General features: G+C 41.2%; 1 pseudogene; it reads right to left on the bottom strand.

Annotated features, from left to right (window-relative positions):
- Nucleotides 1-8,102: 8,102 nt before the first annotated feature.
- On the bottom strand, nt 8,103-8,904 carry LOC102860799 (annotated as a pseudogene).
- Nucleotides 8,905-9,144: the final 240 nt, after the last annotated feature.

Here is a 9,144-nt window from a genome sequence, read left to right as displayed (position 1 = left end):
CCTAGAGAACTTAATTGTGCTTATGTGGAACCTACGACTGGACCAAGAGGCTGCTGCACAAACAGAGCAGGAGAACACTGCGTGGTTTAAAATTGAGAAGGGAGTGCATCAGGGTTGTATTCTCTCTCCATACCTATTCAATCTGTATGCTGAGCAAATTATTCGAGGAGCTGGACTCTATGAAAAGGACTGTGGCATCAGGATTGGAGGGAGACTCATCAATAACCTGCATTATGCAGATGACACAACCTTGCTTGCTGAAAGTTAGGAGGACTTGAAGCACTTGTTGCAGAAGATCAAGGAATACAGACTTCAATATGGATTGCATCATAGTATCAAGAAAACAAAAATACCACCGGACCAATAGGCAGCATCATGATGGATGGAGAGGAGATTGAAACTGTCAACAGCTTTATCTTGCTTGGATCCACTATTAACACCCTAGTACCAGCAGGCAGGAAATAAGGAGATACATTGCACTGGGAAATCTCTCCAAATTATTGAGGAGTAATGATGTCAGTTTTAGGACTAAGGTGTGTCTGTTTCAAACCATGGTCATTCCGACCACTTGCTGTGGAGAGCTGGACAATGAATAAGGGTGACAGAAGAAGAGTTGATGCCTTTAAGCTTTGGCGTTGGAGAAGAGCACTGAACATCCCATGGATGGCCAAGAAAATGAACAGATATGTCTTGAAGAGTGTGCGGCTGGAGTGTTCTTTGTAGGCAGGAATGATGAGGCTTCACTTCACATACTTTGGGCATGTTGCTAGGAGGAACTATTCCTTGGAGAAGGACATAATGCTAAGAAGGGTGAAGGGTCGGTGAAGAAGAGAAAGACCTTGAACTAGGTGGATTAACATGGTGACTGCTGCAGTGGACTCTTATGTGTCAGGAAGTGTGAGGATGGCACAGGATAGAATAGAGTTCAGATCTTTTTTCAAAATTCTTTATTTTTATTTTTTTTATTACTATTGCGTGTCTGTGTACCGTCAAATCAGATCTGACTGGTACAGGAGGAGATTGTCCCTCCTTTCCCGGCAGAGCATCTGGTGGATTCGAACCATGCGTCTCTGGGATTGCAGTGCAGCTTCTTGCCACCAGGCCACCAGAGCTCCCCAGAGTTCAAATCTTCTATTCATGGTGTTGTGAAGAGTCATACTAGACTCGACAACACCTAACAACATCTACTTTGTAGTGGTTAGACACTATTGAATCCTTTCTAACTCATAGTGCATCTCTAGGGTAGAGGATAACTGCCCCAGAGGGTTTTCAAAGTTGTAAATCTTTATGAGAACAGATCACCAGGTCTTCATTTTACAGAGCAGCTCGTGGCTGTGAATGAAGAAAGCAAAAGGTCATTACAAAGAAAGACAGAGGAGGAAAGCAATGACCAAAATGGATGTTAGAAGAGATTCTAAAAATTGCACTAGAAATTCAAGAAGCCAAAACAAAGTGAAGAAATGGTGAAGTAAAAGAGATGAAGATATTTCAAAGGACAGCTTGAAAGGAAGACAAAGCAAATTATTATAATGAAATATGCAGAGCCGAAGTCTGAATAACTCACGAGACATGCATTTCTCAAGCAGAAAGAATTGAAAAATAATATCAAGTCTCAAATTGCAATGCTGAAGGGTGCTATGGATAAATCTTGAATGATCCAGGAAGCATCAAAAGAAGAAGATCGGAGCCCTTCACCATCTTCCCTGTTTCCGTGAAATCGCGGCCATGAAAGTCGAGCTATGCAGTTTCAGCGGATACAAGATCTACCCAAGGCACAAAAGTTGCTATGCCAGGACCAATGGCAAGGTGTTACAGTTTCTTAATGCAAAATGTGAGTTGGCTTTCCTTTCCAAAAGGAATCCACAGCATATAAATTGGATTGTCCTCTACAGAAGGAAACACAAAAAGGGCTAATCAGAAGAAATTATAAAGAAAATAACCCACCGTGTAGTTAAATTCTAAAGGGTCATCACTGGTGCATCTCTTGCTGATATAATGGTCAAGAGGAATCAAAAGCCTGAAGTTAGAAAGGCTCAAAGAGAACAGGCTGTCATGGCTGCCAAGGAAGCAAAAAAGGCTATAAACATGCATCTAAAAAGACTGCAATGGCTGCTACGAAGGCTCCCACAAAAGCAACACCTAAACAAAAAATTGTGCAGCCTGTGAAAGTTTCGCTCCCCAAGTTGTAGGAAAATGCTAAGTTGGTACATGAAACTTAAATAAAGATTCACTTTTAAATCTGAGGGGGGGGGAAGAAGATGATGGGAATAGAGAGTTTATTCTACCAAGAAGAATTGGATTACGCAGAAACATTTCAGGAAGAAGTAGATCAAGAACCAATGATAATGAAGGAAGAAGAAATAAATTCAAGCTGCACTGAAGGCATTGGCAGGAAACAAGGTCCCAGATATTGGTCAGATAGCAATCAACATGTTTCAACAAACAGATGCAGCCTTAGACATGCTTACCAGTTTGTGCTAAGAAATTTGGAGGATCAACTGAATGGAAGAGATCTACATTTTTTCCCATTCTCAAAAAAGATAATCTAATAGAATGTGGAAATTACCAAAATATATCACTAATGTCACATGTAAGGAAAGTCCTGCTTAAGATTATAAAACAATGGCTACATCAACAGAGCACTGCCAGAAAGTCAACCTGGATTTAGAAGAGGCTGCAGAATGAGAGATATCATTGCTGATGTCAGAGGAAGCTTGACTGAAAGCAGATAACCCCAGAAAGGAAGTCTATTTGTGCTTTATTGACAAGGTTAAGGCTTTGGCTATATTGATTATAAGAAAAAATGGCTAACATCGAGAAGAATGGGAGTCACTGAACACTTAATTGTGCTTATGTGAAACCTATGTCTAGAGCAAGAGGCCGTTGACTGAACAGAGTAAGGAAATATTTCATAGCTAAAAATCAAGAAAAGTTTTAATCAGGGCTGTATCCTTTCTCCATACCTACTTAATCTGTATGCTGAACAAATAATTTGAGAAGCTGGATTTTATGAAGTGTGGCACCAAGGATCCAAGGAAGACTTATCTATATGTACTTATCTACATTATGGAGATGACACAATCTTGCATGTGAAAAGCAAAGAAGACTTGAAACATTTGCTGCAGAAGATCAAGGACTATAGTCTTCAATACAGGTTACATTTCAACATCAAAAAGACAAGAATGTACATCACTGGGCCAACAGGTAACATCATGATAGATGTTAGATTAAATCTATGATTTAATCTTGCTTGGATCCATAATCAACACTCTTGGCATCTATAGTCAAGAAATCAAAAGGCATATTTCATAGGGGGAAAATGCTGTCAAGGACTTCTTTAAGGCGGTAAGGAACAATGCTGTCAGTTTAAAAACAAGGTGTGCCTGAACCAAACCATTTGATCTTCTCAATTATTTCCCATGCATGTGAAAGTTGGACAATGAATAACAGAAGAAAAACCGATGACTTTGAATTGTAGTCTTGGAGAAGATTATGACAATTCCATAGACTGCCAAAAGAGCAAACAAATCTGTCTGGGACAAAGTGCTCCTTAGAGGCAAAGATAGAGAAACTTGGTCTCACACACTTTAGGCGTGCTGTTAGGAAGAAGGAGGAACCAGTCCTTAGAAAGTAACATTATGCTTGGATGAGTGGAGTATCAGTACAAAACAGGAGGACCTTCTATGAGATTGATTAACACATCGACTGTAACAATCTCTGTACATATCAGAGAATTTGGAGAAGACACAGAGTAGGACAGGGTTCAGCTCTGTTGTTCATAAGATTGCTATGAGTCATGTTTGATTCAAAGGCACCTCACAACAACAACAGTTTCATCTCCTGGCTCTCTGCTCCTAATTCACATCACCCTGGCCTTCTTACATGTTCCACGAATGCACCAAGCCTGCAATTGCCTTGGGTCATCTTTCTGGGATGCTCTTTCCTCAGTTTTCTACCTGTGTAGCTCTTTTAAAAACAAAACAAAACAAAACTGTTTAATGAATTAAAACTTAACTTCTGAAGCACTTGGCTTGAGGAAAATAGGTCTATAGGTGTGCCCAACCCCATTTTTTTTCACCCTAACCCCATTTTAGTGGCTTTCTTTTGGGTGAAAGTTTATAAGCCATATGAATTTTCATTCAATCTTTCATCTACATTTTATTTTTCAACATTATAATGTTATTAATTGAAATATCTGATCATACTCTTTATTGCCTACTGCTTTTCCCTTCAACCAATTTATCTACTTATTAATTTTTACTTCCCTCTCTTTTCCCTTTTCCCGTAACCACTCAAGGGTAATTGTGTGTAAATCTTTTCAGCTTTTTATAATAGTGATCTATTATCACAAAGGTACTTTTGTGACTGGCTTATGGCACTCAGCATAATTTTCTCTAGATTCATCCAAGCTGTGCAGTGTTTCATGAATTCTTTATCATTCTTTATTGTTGCATAAGACTCCATTGTGTGAATATACCATAGTTTCTTTATCCACTTGACTGTGTTGATGGATACTTGGATTACTTCTATCTCTTTCCAATAATACATAGTGCTGCAATAAGCCTCCATGTGCATATATCAGTTCCTGTCACGTATCTTATTTCTTTAGAATATATAACTAGCAATGGGATTGCTTCTATCAAACAGTGGACTAAAAGATAGGGTTTTGTGGTAGCATGATCAAGGCATCAATCCTTAATCTTCAGTTGTGTAAATATACCTATTATGGTCTTTGGCCCTCTTATGTCTCAGCTCAAATTACATCCTTTAACAACCTGCCCTGGAAATGAGGTCAAATCTCCTCCTGTTACATGTATGAATGTTGTGTACAGTGGCTGGCATGTAGGAGGAACTCATAAAAAATAAGTTGGCTAAATACTGCACAACACCACCATTATGAAGCAGGGCTAACATGAGAAGTTGGATAGATAATGAATATTGTATTGGAAAATATGAGGGAAAGAATTGTTTGAAAGGAGTATATGATTAGGCATTATATGTAAGACAACGGTCCAGGATAATAAGTACATTGCAAAGGGGACTGGGAGAGGAGGAGAGGAAGCGAGGAGGGAGGAAATTGTGCAAAAATGAATGAATGAAACTCCAACATTTCAGTAAACTTTTGTTAAAATCACAATTAACATTTTTAAAAGCTTAAAAACCAGTTGTCTAGCCTTCAATCACTAATGAAATCATTAGTCTTGTAGTTGTTTGTTGTTTTGGTGTTGGTTTTTTTTTTTTAAAGAACTGTCTATTTAGGATTCAATTGACAACAGCCATTCAAAAGGTTAGAAAGGAACCTTAGTGGGTAGTGGACTTGCTTTCAAATGGGAGGAATGACTTGTAGAAGGAGGGTGAAATCATTGCACAACTCAAAAGAATGCAATCAATGTCACTGAATTTGAACATGATGTCTCTTTTGTTTTTATGTGGTGGCGTCTGTTTTCATTGTGTGTATTTTCAGTAACAAGAAGAAGAGGAAAATATTTTCAAGAATTGGTTGCATGAAGGTCCCTATTGGCTGCTGTGGCAGTTCCTTGTGTTTCTACCCTCTCTTAGAGCTATAAAGTCGTGGTTTTGACCTATTAAGTCAATGTAAGGCAAGATAGGAGGCCAAATCTGTCCTGGGAAAAAGACACAGAATGCACGCACTCCTAAAGCCAAGTGTAAAAGCTGGATTTCTATTAGTCATGTTTCTTGCCCCTTTCATTAGTGAATCAATCCCCCAGTATCTATTGAGCACCTACTATTAAATCTGGCCGTTTCCTAGATGCTGCTAATCCAAAGGCATTAATTAGGCTTCCCAGGCTTAGTCTGGCCCCTTACCTCACATGTAAACAACAAATTCTCATGCAAGTCAGACTATGGTAAGTGCTTGGGAGGACAGAGGAAAGAACAGCTGAGTACTAACTGTCCAGTGGAAATTTAGTGGGGGAAGAAGGAGGGGCAGAGATTGTGCAAGAGGGTAATCTGATTAGTGGAAGGGCAGGAGTGTGCTTCCTGATGGAAAGATGAACATCGGGGAAGAACATCCATGTTAGGAGAGGACATGACTCAGGAGGAGAGGGCTCACATCGATCGAGTGATGGCCAGGGGCTGCATGCTGGGGTACAGGATCACAAGCACTCCTAATCCCCACTCACGCTCTGCCACACCAGCTTCCTCATTACTGAGTACTGGGATCAGAGAACCTTTTGTTGCTGTTTTTATTTTGTTATTGAGTTTATTTTGTTGTTGTTGTTGTTGTTATGAGAATATACACATCAGAATACACACATGTTGATACACTTCGATGATACTGATTATTACATTCATCAAACTGTACAGACAGTCTTGCCTTCCTTTTCTGAATTCTCCTCCACTGAGATCAACTCGCTGTCCCCTAAGTTTCTTACCTACTCATCCGAGTTATTGTTGTCAATTTGCCACCCAGGAAACTCTTTACCAAAAGTGTGATTGGAGTGAAAGTCTATGGAGTGAATGGATTTTCTGTTCAACTATTCACACACATTTTGTTTTGTTACATTAATTACAATTCCCCACAGTGAGAAAGTGCTTTTCCTGCTTCCTCCCTTTGAGTCTTGTTTCCATCAAGCCTTCTATCCTACCCCTTCTTGCCTTCTGAGCTTTGTCCTTAGACAAATGCTGCTCTTTTGGCCTTGCATGGTTGATTGTTCTAAGGAGTGAGTACTCCCACACACACCTCCATGTTACCATTCTACTTTATAGGCCTGGGCGCTATAAAGAGTTGCACTGTCAATCCAAAGGCCTTCCTGGTGCTTTGAATTCACCAGCAGCTTCTCGAGAGAAAAAAGATAGGCAATATCTTTTCATATGATTTACAGCCTCTGAAAATATCCCACTAGAAGATCAGCTATGAGTCTGTTCCAAGTCTATGGCAATGAGCGATTGGGTGAAAGTTGAGTAACAAGAAGTGAGTTTTGTTCCAGGCTCCAAAGATGACTAAGGGCCATAATCTTGGGGGGGGCGTGTCACATCAGTCTCAATTGGACTAGTCAATTTGGCCACTTTCATGATTTTGAGTTTTGTTCCACATTATTTATTATCCCACTTTTCCAAGAGAACAAACAGATCTTGAAGATCTGTCTTGGAGAAAGTGCAACCTTGGAGGCAAGGATGATGAAACTCCGTCTCACATACTTTTGGCATGTTATCTGAAAGGGCCAGTTCTTGGAAAAAAATATGGTACTTGGAAGGGTGGAAGGTCAGAGAAAGACGGGAAGACCCTCCACAAGATGGATTGACATGGTGACTGTAATGATGGGCTCAAGGGTTTCGGAAATAGTGAAGATGACCCAGGATGGGGCGGGGTTCAGATCCACTGTTCACAGAACCTCTATGAGTCAAAGTTGACTCGATGGTACATAACGTACCACAATCTCTTTTAGAGCAGTTAGTAGTGGTAGCCAAGACATCATCTCATGCTTCTGGTCCCCACATTGTGGAAGTTGAGGTTTTGATGGTCCACTAATTCTTTGGACTAATTATACCATACATATTTGCTTTTATCACTCCCTTCTTTGTTTCAGACGTGGAGAGATGGCTACTTACAAGTTTTTAAGTCTCCAGTCACTGCTCATTAATGTAGAATATAGAACATAGTCTTTGTGGACTGGGTTGTGCCGACTGACCTTGATGTCCTTCAAAACTATGGTCCTAAGGTCCCAGAACCTGTAAGTATTTTGCACAGAGTGTTGGGTTATGATTAAGAAGCTTATGTAAATTTGCCCCATTGACTCTACTACATATCTGGATAGAGTTATAACATAAACAAATCTGAATGCAGAAATCTTATCTGTCAAATTTATTACACATGGTTGTGGGTGTAGTCCTTTTCACCTGCCTGTATCTTTTCATCTTGCCTGTCTGCCTATGATCCACTTGTATGTTAACATTTGCTATTACTTTAGCACTCTAAATGTAGGAATGTACATGTAATAGTATCTGTTTACTTTTGTTGTCTGCACATCTATATGTCTTTCCTTTCTTTAGTGATATTATGCTGATCACCTCCCTTCTTTTTTTTTTTTTTTGATGGTGGAATAAGTTTATTCTTATGTACAGAAGAGTCGGTTTGTACATCAACCCAGTCTGGTGGTGAGTTCTTTGGCCTTGGCCTTCTCTAGCTTGGTGATGTGGGCCACTGACTTGGGCCCCAGGACATTGCCTCCCCAGTGGAGGCGGATCTCATCATATCTGTCATTGTAATTGGTTCTGATGGCTTCCACCAGCTTCACCAGAGCACCTTTATCTTCCGGGTTAACTTGCGTGAAGGCAACAGTGGTGCAGGTCTTCCGGTGGACAAGGCGGCCCAGCCTGGCCTTGCCCTTGATGATGCAGTAGGGAACACCCATCTTCCAACACAAGGCCAGCAGGAAGACCACCAGCTCTATGGGGTCCACGTCCTGTGCGATCACCACTAGTTGGGCCTTCTTGTTCTCCACCAGGGTGGTGATGGTATTCACCCTGGCACAGAGGACAGGGGGTCTCTTGGTTGGGGGTGTCTCCTTTGCCAGCAGCCTTCTTCTCAGCCTGGGCCAGCAGCTTCTGCTTCTTCTCCTTCTTGGTCTCTGGTCGGTACTTGTGGGCCAGCTTCAGCAGCTGAGTAGCTGTCTGGCGGTCTAAGGTCTGGGTGAACTGGTTAATGGCGGTGGCGCCTTGAGTCGTTTGTAGAGGATTGGGCTCTGCCGCTGCAGCCGGATGTAGCAGGGCCATTTGACAAAGCAGGTAAGGTCCCTTTTGGGTTAGATGACCTTCCCGATGCCAAAGTTTTGGGGCCTTTTCTCGAACATGGGATTCACCACCTTCTTGGCCTCCTGCTTCTTGACCATGGTGGGCACCAGGGCCACCTTCTTCCCCCTTGGCCTTCTTTCCCTTCGGCATCTTCACTTCAATTTAATAAGCATACAGAACCTCCTATCCAGCCCTGTGGATTCTGACTTAGTGGGTAAAGAGTGAGGCCTGAACTTTTGCATGTTTAGTAAATCCTTCCCCAGTGTGGTTCAGAGACAAATGAATTGATTGGTGGCTGATTTGAGGGGGAGTAGAAGTGGAAATCTGGGACCACGATGGGTTTTGAAATTTCTGTTTCATTACTAATCAATACAAGGGCTAGCTGAGAAG

This window comes from Elephantulus edwardii, unplaced genomic scaffold (assembly GCF_000299155.1).
Source record: "Elephantulus edwardii isolate Elephantulus edwardi_28Jun2011 unplaced genomic scaffold, EleEdw1.0 scaffold00083, whole genome shotgun sequence".
NCBI classification, from domain to species: domain Eukaryota; kingdom Metazoa; phylum Chordata; class Mammalia; order Macroscelidea; family Macroscelididae; genus Elephantulus; species Elephantulus edwardii.
Note: the sequence above shows the minus strand (reverse complement) of the source record. Positions and strands in the feature narration are given on the sequence as shown.